Source organism: Schistocerca serialis, chromosome 3 (genome assembly GCF_023864345.2).
Source record: "Schistocerca serialis cubense isolate TAMUIC-IGC-003099 chromosome 3, iqSchSeri2.2, whole genome shotgun sequence".
NCBI classification, from domain to species: domain Eukaryota; kingdom Metazoa; phylum Arthropoda; class Insecta; order Orthoptera; family Acrididae; genus Schistocerca; species Schistocerca serialis.
In genome coordinates, this window is record NC_064640.1 from 364,966,174 (window position 1) to 364,980,901 (window position 14,728).

The window sequence follows — 14,728 nt, forward strand, 5'->3', positions numbered from 1 at the left end:
AATGCCGGGAAGGTTACGTAGAAATAGATCAACCGATTTGCTTCCCCACCTCTCCTTAATCCGAGCTTGTGCTCAGCCTCTAACCCCTCGTTGCCATCAGGACATTAAACCTTAATCGTCCTTCCGTCTTACCTGACCGTGTACACACGTCGGGCGTCCCGCGTTGATACACCAACAAATGGTGCAGCTTCATTCGCAGTGTGGTCATAGGCACCTACCACCTCGGTAGTTCCTTTGTGACACTATGTTACATCTCTACATTAACTACACTGACTCCATACAACAGTCTGCCACGCATACACCAGTTCACTGCCGTCACGTACGTCAGCACTGGAGAGTCACATTTCTGTCTTATACGAGACTCTACTGATTTACTGAAAGAGGTGGCACGGTGATTAGCACCCCTGGAAAATCTGATCGTAAAAAGAAGGATTCAAATCTTCGTCCGAACGCAGAGTATAGTGAAACAACATAGACATTGCAATATGGTACTTCATTTCTAGAAACTGGCTCACGACTTTACGTCTCTCCCTGTACGAGAATCACAGTACCTATGCGGCTATAGGATGTAGACACAATAGAGCCTGCTTGGATAGCCGAAAAGTTTCCAGACCCGAACCGGCACAAATTATCGTTGTCACCAATACATTTTTCAGCTGGAGTTTCACCATATCCGCAAATGCGAATATGATTTTTGTAACCTGATTTATGTTTCCGTGATTTCTCTGTCGGAATGTTCACTCTGGGATGAAAACTGTCGACTTTTTTCCCAGTCTTTGTACATTCAGAGATAGTGACCCATCTCTATCGACCTGAAACTAAACTGGTATCTTCCTTTTGCATTTGGAAGGAAGAAAATTGAAACGATTGTCTGGTCATCAATTTTAGCGTCATTTCCTCAAACAGTCTTAGACGAATGACTGGAGCGTTTGTTCAACAGGCCACAGTCGATCATTTCGCCCAGCCTTCTCAGAGGAAGTTTCTCATCTCGACTTCATTTGTAGGCACCGCGTTATGCCCTAACCTTCTGAGGACCTTTTTTGCCATCACACGATCGATTTCAGAGCTCACATATACATGTACACGACGATCCAATCTTTGGCCTTTTCTAAGCAGGCTAGTGATCTTTATCTTACTTTAATATTGTCAGAAGCGTGAGACAACTAACAGAACAAGTTAGAGTCTCTATAATAATAAGATACTTAAAACTTTAACCAATTTACAGGGTGAGAATTATTGAGCACTCCGTCTTCAGGCCACGAGTGGCCTACCGGGACCTTCCGACCGCCGTGTCATCCTCAGTGAAGGATGCGGATAGGAAGGGCGTGGGGTGAGCACACCGTTCTCCCGGTCGTTATGATGGTATTCTTGACTGAAGCCGCTGCTATTCCGTCGAGTAGCTCCTCAATTGGCATCACGAGGGTGAGTGCACCCAGAAAAATGGCAACAGCGCATGGCCGCCTGGATGGTCACCCATCCAAGTGCCGACCACGCCCGACAGCGCTTAACGTCGGTGATCTCACGGGAACCGGTGTATCCACTGCGGCAAGGCCGTAAACAATTATTGAGCTATATGAAATAAAATCGTCGTAAGCTTTGAACGGTTTGCATTAGGACGTTCAAACTGCACTGTTGGGAATTAGTATGGTATGTATGGGAATTAGTATGGTATGTATGGTCTGGTTTAGTGGCGAAGCCCTCTTTCATTCGGATGGGTTCGTCAATAAGCAAAACTGGCGCATTGGGCGACTGAGAATCCGCATTTCGCGATCGGGGAGTCGCTTCAGCCTCAACGGGTGACTGTGTGGTGTTCAATGTCCAGTCACGGAATAATCGGTGCGACATTCCTTGATAGCACTGTGACTACCGAACGGTACGTGAAGGTTTCGGAAGATGATTTCATCCCCATTATCCAAAGTGACACTAATTTCGACAAGATGTGGTTCATGCAACACGAAGCTCGACTCCATTGAAGCAGGAGAGTGTTTAATGTTTTGGAGGAGTACTTTGGGGACCGCGTTGTGGGGTGCCCAGAGACCACTGGCGTGGGCAGCGATTGGCCGCCATATTCTCCAGATGTGTACACATGCGACTCCTTTTTGTGGGGCTATATCAAAGAAAAAGTGTACAGCAATAGCCCCAAAATCACAGCTGAGCTGAAAACAGCCATTCAAGAAGTCATCGACAATATCGATATTCCGACACTTCAGCGCTATTCGTCTGCACCACATCATTACCAATTATGGAAAGTATATCGATCACGTCATAACCTAGGTCCGAAAATCTGTAGTGACATTTATATGTTCAATAAAGTGTGTGCATGCCGTATTTTGTAACTAATTTACGTTTGTTTCACATAGTTGAATTATTGTCACCTTGTAAATAATTTTAGTTACGCAAAACGGATGTGTTACTCAAGAGAAAATGTACGTGCGGTAGTTTACCAGCATCATGTCGTGAGGCTATCTTGTAATGAACTGCGCCGGCCGGAGTGGCCGAGCGGTTCTAGGCGCTTCAGTCTGGACCCGCACGACCGCTACGGTCGCAGGTTCAAATCCTGCCTCGGGCATGGATGTGTGTGATGTCCTTAGGTTAGTTAGGTTTAAGTAGTTCTAAGTTCTAGGGGACTGATGATCTCAGATGTTAAGTCCCATAGTGCTCATAGCCATTTGAACCATTTGTAATGAACTGCAGCTTATGCTCCGCGGTAGGTGATAAGACGTTTGTTATTTACACACCCATACAACAGATTGCATATATTCCTCAACATCATTTTTCAGTGACTTCCATTCTTGCGAAGTTTGGCCACTTGTTCCGAACACCGCCGTCCGCGTAGCGAGAAAGGAAGGAATATAAGAGTTTAAGGCCTCGTTGACAGCGCGGTCTTTAGAGACGAAGCACAAGCTCGGATTACAAAAGGAGGGGGAAGCACATCGACCGTACCCTTTTAAAAGGAACCATCGCGGAATTTGCATGGAGCGATTTGGAGAAATCACGGAAAACCTAAATGTGTATGGTCAGTTGGGAATCTGAACAATTCTCCTCACGAACGCGAGCTCACTGTGCTGACCACTGCGCCAACGCCATATCGAGAAAGGTGGACACATTGGTTGGGAGATAGGACTTAAATTCTGAAGTAACAGTGTTCAAAGTCCCGTTCCACAATCCAGCTTTAGGTTTTTTGTGATTTGGCAGCGATTTGCCAGCTTTCAGTTGCGAAGTGCTAATGGCTGTGGGCGAAAACAGTAGCCGTCTACAGAGCTGCGGCAACAATGAGGCAGTGGCATAGAGAAGTTTACAAACTCACGTTACCGTATTGGTTGAAATAGGCCCGCAAAGCTGCCGCGCCCAGCCCACTGCAATTGCAGGGATGAGCTTACATAGGCTCATCTATAGCTGCCTGCCTATTACAACTCAGTTGTCTGCCAAAGGCGCGAAAATATAACATTATTTACAGAAAAGGTTAAAACAGATGGTGGCACTGAATAACCTTATCATCTACATACACTGACAAGCCAAGACATTACGATCACCTGCTAAATAGCTTGTTGGGCAGCCTTTGGAACACAGTACAGCAGCGATTCTACGAGGTGTGGATTCGACAAGTCCTTAGAGTGTCTACGGAGGTATGTGGTACCAGTTCTACGCACAGATCACGTATTTCCCGAAAATTACGAACCAGTGGCTCGTGGGCGCAAAGCTGGTGCCCGACAGTGTTCCATATGTTTTCCATTGGGTCAAAGATCAGGCGAATTTGGTGGTCAAGACATCAATGTGAGTTAACTATCACGCTCCTCAATCCACTGTAGCCCCATTCTGATCTTGGGACACGGATAGGTATCAACCTGGAAGATGCCATCACCGTCGAGCAAGATGTCAAGCATGAAGGGATGCAGATCGCCCTCTGTAATGATCACACAGTCTACAGCTGTCATGCCTTCGATTACTACCACAGGTACCATGGGAGTCGAGGTGAACGTCTCGCAGAGCATAATACTGCCCTACCGGGCCAAGTTCGTGGCTTGGTGCATGTTTCGAGCAGCCATTCGACTGGATGACGCCGTACCTGGACATGAAGAGTGACCTAGTGTAACCAGAAATGTGATTCATCTGACCAGGCGACACGATTCCATTGATCCCGTGCCCATTGCAATCGTAATTGACTATGCCGCTGGGTCCACTTGGGAACACGTAGGGATCGTCTGTTGCGGAACCCCATGTTGAGCTTATCCAGCTTCGCAGAGGGGGCGAGCCTTCGACCTCCGACGTCCAACACTTTGTCTTCTACTCACTGTGTCACCAACCTTCAGCCATTTTCCGTAGGTGCTTATGACAGTAGCGTGCGAATAGCCGACTTGCGTCGCCAATTCTGAGATGATCGTTCCCAGACGCTGGGACATAGCAATATGACCTTTGACAAGATTGCTTATGTCAGTGGATTTCCCCACATATTCGTTAGAATGATTTCCCAATCATCTGTGCTTCGCGTATATACCGGGTGATCAAAAAGTCAGTATAAATTTGAAAACTTAATAAACCACGGAATAATGTAGATAGAGAGGTAAAAATTGACACACATGCTTGGAATGACATGGGGTTTTATTAGAACAAAAACAAAAAGTTCACAAAATGTCCGACAGAAGGCGTCGTTTGGTGATGATCGCGTGCTCAGCCGCCACTTTCGTCATGCTTGGCCTCCCAGGACCCCAGACCTCAGTCCGTGCGATTATTGGCTTTGGGGTTACCTGAAGTCGCAAGTGTATCGTGATCGACCGACATCTCTAGGGATGCTGAAAGACAACATCCGACGCCAATGCCTCACCAAAACTCCGGACATGCTTTACAGTGCTGTTCACAACATTATTCCTCGACTACAGCTATTGTTGAGGAATTATGGTGGACATATTAAGCATCTCCTGTAAAGAACATCATCTTTGCTTTGTCTTACTTTGTTACGCTAATTATTGCTATTCTGATCAGATGAATCGCCATCTGTCGGACATTTTTTGAACTTTTGTATTTTCTTGGTTCTAATAAAACCCCATGTCTTTCCAAGCATGTGTGTCAATTTGTACCTCTCTATCTACATTATTCAGTGATTTATTCAGTTTTCAAATTTATATTGACTTTTTGATCACCCGGTACTTGCAGTACTTCGCCACTAGGCGGAATTCAGTCTCGCGGTGGGCAGTGTCGTGATGTTTTGAATCAGCGGTGTGCGAACTCCACAACTCACTATACAGTGCATGGCAGAAGCTCTTCATATCAGTATGAACGATTTTCTACTATATTCCATTCGCGAATGGAGAAAAGAAAAAATTGCCATCTGCATGCCTCCGAACACTCCCTAATCTCTCTTACACTACTGGCCATTAAAATTGCTACACCACGAAGACGACGTGCTACAGACGCGAAATTTAACCGACAGGAAGAAGATGCTGTGATATGCAAATGATTACCCTTTCAGAGCATTCGCACAAGGTTGGCGCCGGTGGCGACACCTACAACGAGCTGACATGAGGAAAGTTTCCAACCGATTTCTATTACACAAACAGCAGTTGACCGGTGTTGGATGGTGATATGTTGTTGTGATACCTCGTGTAAGGAGGAGAAATGCGTACCATCAAGTTTCCGACTTTGATAAAGTCAGATTGTAGCCTATCGCGATTTCGGTTTATCGTATCGCGACATCGCTGCTCGTGTTGGTCGAGATCCAATGACTGTTAGCAGAATATGGAATCGGTGCTGGATCCTAACGGCCTCGTATCACTAGCAGTCGAGATGACAGACATCTTATCCGCATGGCTGTAACGGATCGTGCAGCCACGTCTCGATCCCTGAGTCAACAGATGGGGACGTTTGCAAGACAACAACCATCTGCAAGAACAGTTCGACGACGTTTGCAGCAGTATGGACTATCAACTCGGAGACCATGGCTGCGGTTACCCTTGACGCTGCATCACAGACAGGATCGCCTGCGATGGTGTACTCAATGACGAACCTGGGTGCATAATGGCAAAACGTCATCTTTTCGGATGAATCCAGGTTCTGTTTACAGCATCATGATGGTCACATACGTGTTTGGCGACATCGCGGTGAACGCACATTGGAAGCTTGTATTCGTAGTCGCCATACTGGCATATCAAACGGCTCTGAGCACTACGGGACTTAACTTCTGAGGTCATCAGTCCCCTAGAACTTAGAACTACTTAAACCTAACTAACCTAAGGACATCACACACATCCATGCCCGTGGCAGGATTCGAACCTGCCACCGTAGCGGTCGCGCGGTTCCAGACTGTAACGCCTAGAACCGCTCGGCCACTCCAGTCAGCTACTGGCGTATCACCCGACGTGATGGTATGGGGTGCCATTGGTTACACGTCTCGGTCACCTCTTGTTCGCATTGACGGCACTTTGAACAGTGGACGTTACATTTCAGATGTGTTACGACCCGTGGCTCTACCCTTCATTCGATCCCCGCGAATCCCTACATTTCAGTAGGATAATGCACGAACGCATGTTGCAGGTCCTGTACGGGCCTTTCTGGATACAGAAAATGTTCGACTGCTGCCCTGGCCAGCATATTCTCCAGATCTCTTTCGTCTCTCGTCACGATACGCCAGTCGCTACTCGTGAAACTTTGGTATCGTGTTGAAGCTGCATGGGCAGCTGTACCTGTACACTCCATCCAAGCTCTGTTTGACTCAATGCCCAGGCGCATCAAGGCCATTATTACGGCCAGAGGAGGTTGTTCTGGGTACTGATTTCTCAGGATCTATGCACCTAAATTGCGTGAAAATGTAATCACATGTCAGTTGTAGAATAATATATTTGTCCAATGAATACCCGTTTATCATCTGCATTTCTTCTTGGTGTAGCAATTTTAATGGCCAGTAGTGTAATACTCCGTAATTTTGTTTTCTGGTAGCACTGAGATTTTTCCCATCTGCCACCTCGCTATGCACTGTTTATTGTATGCACGTTATTGTAAGAAAGTTGTCTTCAGTTGTCCTACGGAAAGTGGGCGCGGATGTTACGTTCAGAAAAGCGCCCTGTTTTTTGCACCTGACATATCTTTTCAAGGCCGTTATTACGACCAGAGGTGGTTGTTCTGGGTACTGATTTCTCAGGATCTATGCACCCAAATTGCGTGAAAATGTAATCAGATGTCACTTCTAGTATAATATAATTGTCCAATGGAAATGGAAATGAGCGTTTGGCGTCATTGGCCGGGAGGCCCCTCGCGGGGCAGGTCCGGCCGCCATATCGCAGGTCTTATTACATTCGGCGCCACATTGGGCGACCTGCACGCCGGATGGGGATGAAATGATGATGAACACAACACAACACCCAGTCCCTGAGCGGAGAAAATCTCCGACCCAGCCGGGAATCGAACCCGGGCCCAGAGGACGGCAATCCGTCACGCTGACCACTCAGCTACTGGGGCGGACAATTGTCCAATGAATACGCGTTTATCAACTGCATTTCTTCTTGGTGTAGCAATTTTAATGGCCAGTAATGTATATTATGCAGATGAGTTCTACAGGGGGTCCCAGGGGGAATGGCCAGTATTCAGAGATATGACAGAACGATCATTCGAGGCAAAAATGTCCAGTATACTTGAGCTCTAAAATGTATACCATAAAAGCTGTGAGCACCTCTTCATCTCTGATACTGTGGAACAGAACGCTTCAAATGCACGCTATTTTATTTCCATATTTTGACAGGTAGTATTATGGACCAAAACAAGAAAAAATGTACAGTAAACATGGACTCTGAAATGTATACCTTAAGAGCTATGAGCACTTGTTCAAATGGCTCTGAGCACTATGGGACTTAACCGCTGAGGTCATCAGTCCCCTAGAACTTAGAACTACTTAAACCTAACTAACCTAAGGACATCACACACATCCATGCCCCAGGCAGGATTCGAACCTGCGACCGTAGCAGTCGCACGGTTCCGGACTGCGCGCCTAGAACCGCGAGACCACCGCGGCCGGCTGAGCACTTGTTCATCTTCACTACTGTTAATCACATCTCTTCTTCTGAAGAACTGTCAAAGCTCTTAAGGTACTCATTTTACAGCCCATATTTATTAGACAACTTTATCTTGGTTTGGTTCATACTACCTCCTGCCAAAATACGTAAAGGAAAGAGTTTGCAGTAGAAGAGATTTGTTTCGCAGTATCGAGGATGAAGGAGTGCCCACAGCTCTTAAGGTACACATTTAGCCCATGTGTACTAGACTTTTCGCTCGAATGACCGTTCCCATCAAATCTCTTAACTAGACCATTCCTCTTGGGACACCCTGTATACGAGATCCTCATGTTCGGTCAATTAGTAGTTTTACTCTGTTGTGGACTTTATGTTGAATAGTTAGTAGATGGGGTTGCCATGTTGGTTTATGGTCGAGGGTTAATCTGAGATACTCGTATTTTTGTTAGTTGACTATTTGTGTACGATGCATGAAAATGTTGACACTGGAGTTATTGGGGCAGAGCCCGCTAAGATGAAGTATGGACGTGTGAAATCCGAATAACAACACATACAGTTCTGGTCCCAAGTACAATTTTCTCATATCTGCATGTATGTCTTAGACAGTTAACAATCTGCCGAGAACTGAACTGTCGTGGCGGCGGTTGGTCGGTACTCAATTCCAGTGTTGGACCATGATATTGACCCATTCTATGATCCGGCGACGACATTGGTTGCTTATGTTCGGTGATGCGGCATTACGGGGAGGCAGCAGGCAGAGCCTGTGCCGGACAATATCCTTGCGTCTGGAGGAGATGTGTATGAAGCCGGCCGCGGTGGTCTCGCGGTTCTAGGCGCGCAGTCCGGAACCGCGCGATTGCTACGGTCGCAGGTTCGAATCCTGCCTCGGGCATGGATGTGTGTGATGTCCTTAGGTTAGTTAGGTTTAAGTAGTTCTAAGTTCTAGGGGACTGATGACCACAGCTGGAAAGTCCCATAGTGCTCAGAGCCATTTGAACCATTTTTTTTTTATGTGTATGAGTTTACTGATGGTGATTTGTCCGACCGATGGAGTAGCTCGGTTAGGTGCTATTCGATATCAGCAGGTTGTGTGACATTAATGGGTTTCATTTATTCATTCCCTGCAATCTGTGTAATGTTCCATAAATACAAAAATAACACAGCACTTTGTAGTCTGGTCCCTTCAACCCCCACAAACCAACCAACCAATAACACAGCACTGCCACCAATGCAGTTATCACTGACAGCTATTCGACCGAGATACATACTTCATACTAAGCCGACAAAAAATGCACCTCAGCATTTGAATACGTCCCAAATACAATGGCGAGATCGGGTCACATTTTTCGGGTTCGAACAAATGACTAGGCAGATAAATATGTGAAAAACTTGCAGATAAATTATAATTAAATTTTTTTGTAATTATCTTAGTACTTATGACGCCATCCCTTCAAAACACACTGCTTCACTGTGTTCTTCCAGCCAGTAGGATTTGTTCTCAGATATCTCTGCGATGACACATTCTTGGTAAATTGTAATTAGAGCTTAAAGAGATGCATAGTGCATTTATTGTATTGTCTGCCATTGGAGTTGTAGAATCTTTAAAAAGCTTTAGTGGTGCTAAAAATTAACTCAACAGGTGTAGCTGTTGTTAATATTTTGACTGTTATCGGCCATTTCGCCGTGCCAGAGATCCTAAAGACAGTTGAATGTCCTGTTGAAGATTCAGGGCGGACGAAGGTGATTCATGAATGCGTGGAGAGAGTGCCTTGCAAGCGAACACTTTTACGTAACCGAGCGAAGCGGTGCGATGGTAAGGCACTGGACTCGTTTTCGCGGGGACTGTGGTTCAAATTACCGTCCAGCCATCCAGTTTTAGCTTCTCCGTGATTTCCCTAAATCAATTACGGCAAATGCCTGAGTGGTCCCTTTTAAAAGCCCAGGGTCAATTTGCTTCCTTACATTCCCCAATCCGAGCTTGTGCTGCGTCCTAATGACCTCGTCGTCGGCGGGACGTTGAACCTTATACTTGCTATCTCTTTTAGGTAAGCTACATCAGCTCAGAATTATTCTGCCACGCCGCGTTTTACTTCTGGACTGCAGGTGACATTGTCTCATTTCATCCTACACCACTTTGAAGAGAACTGAATATTTTTAGTATACGTGACATTGGTGCTGAACGCTTGCCAGATGCGAGAAACTCAAATTATCTACCGCTTTCACTATAGCTTATATCTATTAGGGTTTTTAGCAGTCTTCTGCGCTCCGTTTTCTTACATTCACACTCTGCAAATCACTATAAAGCACTTGTCAAAGAGTATTTCTTACTATACCCTATTTAAACGTTTTTACCGTTCATTTCGCGAATAGAGCATGATATGAATCATTGTTTATATGCTACTAGCAAAATGTATTTAGTAAAATTTTATCTTTTTCGTCTTTGCAGGAGCGACGCGTAAGGGCTAATGAGTATAGACGATTCTACTCTGAAAATCGATTCTTCGAATTTTCTGAGTAGATTATTTATTATTACTATTATTATTATTTAGTGCTTTTTTGTCGTGACTAGACGCTCGAAGTATAGGAGTCTCTCTTTGACTCTCTTACAATTCGAACTCTGCAGTATGTCTGTAGGGGGGACGCGGGAAACAATGCAGTTCAAATGGTTTAAGTGGCTCTGAGCACTATGGGACTCAACATCTGAGGTCATCAGCCACCTAGAGCTTAGAACTACTTAAACCTAACTAACCTAAGGACATCACACACATCCATGCCCGAGGCAGGATTCGAACCTGCGACCGTAGCAGTCACGTGGTTCCGGACTGAGGTGCCTAGAACCGCTCGGCCACCGCGGCCGGCAAACAATGCAGTCTTTATCGTGTTATGGAAACGGACCGATTTATCTGACGTCCAAAAGGACATGATCATTGGTTTTCAGTCAAAAGGTGGAGGCATTTACGAAACAGCTAAGATATAAACCGTCGGTGTGCCGCAGTGATTAAAGCATATCGTGCGTGGCAAAATGGCGCAACTCAAAACCAGAGGCGAGGCAACTGTGGTGGACGAAGTTCAAAAAATGGCTCTGAGCACTATGGGACTTAACATCTATGGTCATCAGTCCCCTAGAACTTAGAACTACTGAAACCTAACTAACCTAAGGACATCACACAACACCCAGTCACCACGAGGCAGAGAAAATCCCACTGGACGGGGGGCCATAGATGACTGCTGAACAACGGCTGCAGATGTGTACGGGCAAATAGATGTGCAACTGTTCGAGCAACTGACCTCTCAGAAGAACCAAGGGGTCTCCTGTGTCTCCTCGACGACCGTTTAGTGAACGTTGCTCTGTACAGATACCGGCAGCAGGCGCCTAGTTCAGCAACCCATGCTGAGTGCTGTTCTTCAGCGACGAGGCTGGAATGAGCAGCTGGTCGTCCACTGAGTGGCGACAGGTGGTCTTTTCAGATGAATTACGTTTTATCCTCCATCGGACTGAAAGAAAACACCGTGCAATAATCGTCCTAAGGGTTCGGGCTGGAGGAGCGAGCGTTATGGTCTGGGAAATGTTTTCGTGGCTTTCCATGGGTGATCTCGTCATTATGGAAGGCACAGTGGACCAACACAAGTTTACATCTATCCTTGGGGACCATGTCAATGTTGTTTTTCCTCGGCATTATTACATCTGCCAGCAGGACTGTGTAACGTATCGTGCAAGCATTGTGCGCGGTTCTAAGGGCACCGGGATGAGTTCACCGCACTCCAGTGGCCACCAAACTGGCCGGATTTAAACGCAATCTAGAATCTGTCGGACCACCTCGATCGGGAAGTTCGCGTCATGGATCCTCAACCGAGAAATTAGGGCAGCTGGCGACCGCACTGGAGTCGGCATAGATCCACATTTCTGTCGGTACTTTCCAGAAGCTCGCTGAGTCTCTTTCTGCCCGTGTCGCAGCAGTCCGTGCTGCTGAAGGTGCTTATTCAAGCTTTTGTCAGGTGGTCACGTTAATGTGACTGGAGAGTGTGTGGTGTCACCGCCAGACACCACACTTGCTAGGTGGTAGCCTTTAAATCGGCCGCGGTCCGTTAGTATACGTCGGACCCGCGTGTCGCCACTATCAGTGATTGCAGACCGAGCGCCGCCACACGGCAGGTCTAGTTAGAGAGACTCCTTATCACTCGCCCCAGTTGTACAGCCGACGTTGCTAGCGATGGTTCACTGACTACATACACTCTCATTTGCAGAGACGACAGTTTAGCATAGCCTTCAGCTACGTCATTTGCTACGACCTAGTAAGGCGCCATATTCAGTTACTATGTCTTCTGAACAGCTAATATTGTGAATCAGGTACCGTCAAGAGCGACGTTCATCATTGATGGATTAAAGTTAAGTATCAAACTAATTACGTCCGCTTTCTGAATTCTCATTCCTTGTCATGTTCGAGACCTCACGTCAGTATAGTGCTTCCCTCCTCACGCCAGCCTACGTGAGCTAAAACGCGTGCATTTCGGCCTCCTCTAGTAACACGGTGTTGGCTCTTCTGCCAACACTACAGAGTGTACATGAGCAATACTTACTATAGGCCGTACAAGTGTCTTATACGCCATCTCGTTTTTAGAAGAACTATACTTTCCTTGTGAACTGCGAATAGATCGAAGCCTCTGATTCGCTTACACATTTAGTTATTGTGCGAAGAGATGCTTTTCTGTGCGTCTTCTCGAATTTTGTAACAATTCGCGAGGAAACTATCCCTATCGAATCAACAACACCACTGAAGAGCTTCGCAGATAAATAGCAACATTGCCGTGTTATTCGTAGCAGGTCAGATATATGGTAAGTTAGTCCACTGTTTAGTAAACGCCAGCCGAGAACGACTTGAATAAAGAAGTAGCTTCGTCTACATATATGCATGGACAGTCACAAATGAAGGAAGTTGGCACATATGGATGACATGTCATCCTCGAAGTGTCGTAACGCTTCAGTTTGGAATATCAAACAGTCAGGGCTTATAATTCACAGAATGAAGCTTATAAAATTATTCTTATATCAGCCTTTGTGTACATGTTACACAATTTTCTTATAAGTTTCGTGGTGCGCAAAAGACTCATTTATTTAGTTATTGCTGTATTACTTTACATGTGCTGTGTGCGGCGTCTAGTGACAATATATATTTAGGAAAAGTTACAAGATCAATATTTAGTTTTATATTAAATATGTACAACTAATGTCACAGAAATTGATGCATGTATTAGGATTCACGAAGAGGCTACTTAAACGATATTTTTCCAGGGCTCCAAAATAAATCAATAAGCAATCGAATTAAACATGTCTGTTGTCTCCATTGTGAATGAAATGATTTGGCGTGTTACGTGACGTTTTATTGGCCTTCAGTATGGTATTCATTACAATTCTCAGGTTTACCAGAAAAATGTAACAGTTTGTCTCGCCCTATCATGTTGGCTGTGATATGATGTGTCACGGCTTTGCTTCCAGGAGCAATATTCCAGTTTAGTAGTGATTTCACTGGTCCTATGTCTGACAACCAATAAGAAATGAGCAATGAACATCAACGGGAAGACAAACTCCAACAATGAGTACTTACAGTTCTCAGCACAAATAAAATGGCGCATATCTCAATTTTTCATTTCAGGGAATATGTTTATAGGACCCCTTTTCTAGTTTTGGCAACTACCTTCTGCAGGACACACTTTAATGCTAGAGCACCCGGTAGGGACATAGCAGTATTTAAGAGGAAGCAACACTCGTTTAAGAGGAAACACAGTTATAACAGCTCATTTGGCGCATTTAAGAGGTTTCCGATTATTACACCATGCACCATGGTGCACCATAGAAACAGAAGAAAATATGAGTATTTTAGGCAGTTTACTAAATCCTATAAGAGATCCTATACGAGTTTAATCAATTTTAAGAGAAATAATCCCAGAAAATCTCAGTTAAATTACTTGATAGCATTTTAAAAACAAGTTAAAATTCTGAAAATCCTTCGCGAACTAACCAAACCCCGAGAAAATACCTAGAAAAAATGCGAAACGTTACCTGGAGTTTTTTTTTCCACGCCACTGTACAAAGTCAAACCCTCTGAATTAACGTTCTCAGTTTTTCAGGGTACACAAATTTAAGTGTTAGGAAGTTTTTAGCTGAAAATGTTTTTATCTGGACTGTAGCCTTATATGAAAGTGAAACATGGACGATAAGCAGTACAGACAAGGGAAGGACAATAGCTTATGAAACGAAGAGTTACAGAAGAATCACAAAAATTAAATGGATAATGAGAAGCAAATGAAACTATCTGTAGAGAAACAAGGTTTACGGCGCAACTTGATAAAAAGAAGAGGCAGTTTGAAAAGGCATATCCTGAGACACCAGTGCGTAGTCAGTTTGGTAATGGAGATAAGTACGGAGAATAAAAATTGTAGAGGGAGACTTGACTGCAGTAAGTAGATTCGAGGAGAGTAGGATGCATTAGCTAAGCACGGGATAGACTAATGTCGAGAGGTGCATCAAACTAGTCTATAATTTGAAGATCACAACAGCAGTCTTAAGAAAAGTTGTGAAAATAAAAATAGCTTTACCACTGTGACTAAACTACTAACGAGCAATGTTCCTATCAATCTATAGAATTTGGTCACTTATCATTTGAAATAATTACGTTTGTTATTAGACAGTTTTTCAGATCTCCAATATGTAAATGTACAAATGTAGTTATTAA

The 14,728-nt window shown here is 44.9% G+C and overlaps 1 pseudogene; it reads right to left on the reverse strand.

Moving 5' to 3' along the window:
- Positions 1 to 1,441: 1,441 nt before the first annotated feature.
- Positions 1,442 to 1,559, reverse strand: LOC126472036 (5S ribosomal RNA; annotated as a pseudogene).
- Positions 1,560 to 14,728: the final 13,169 nt, after the last annotated feature.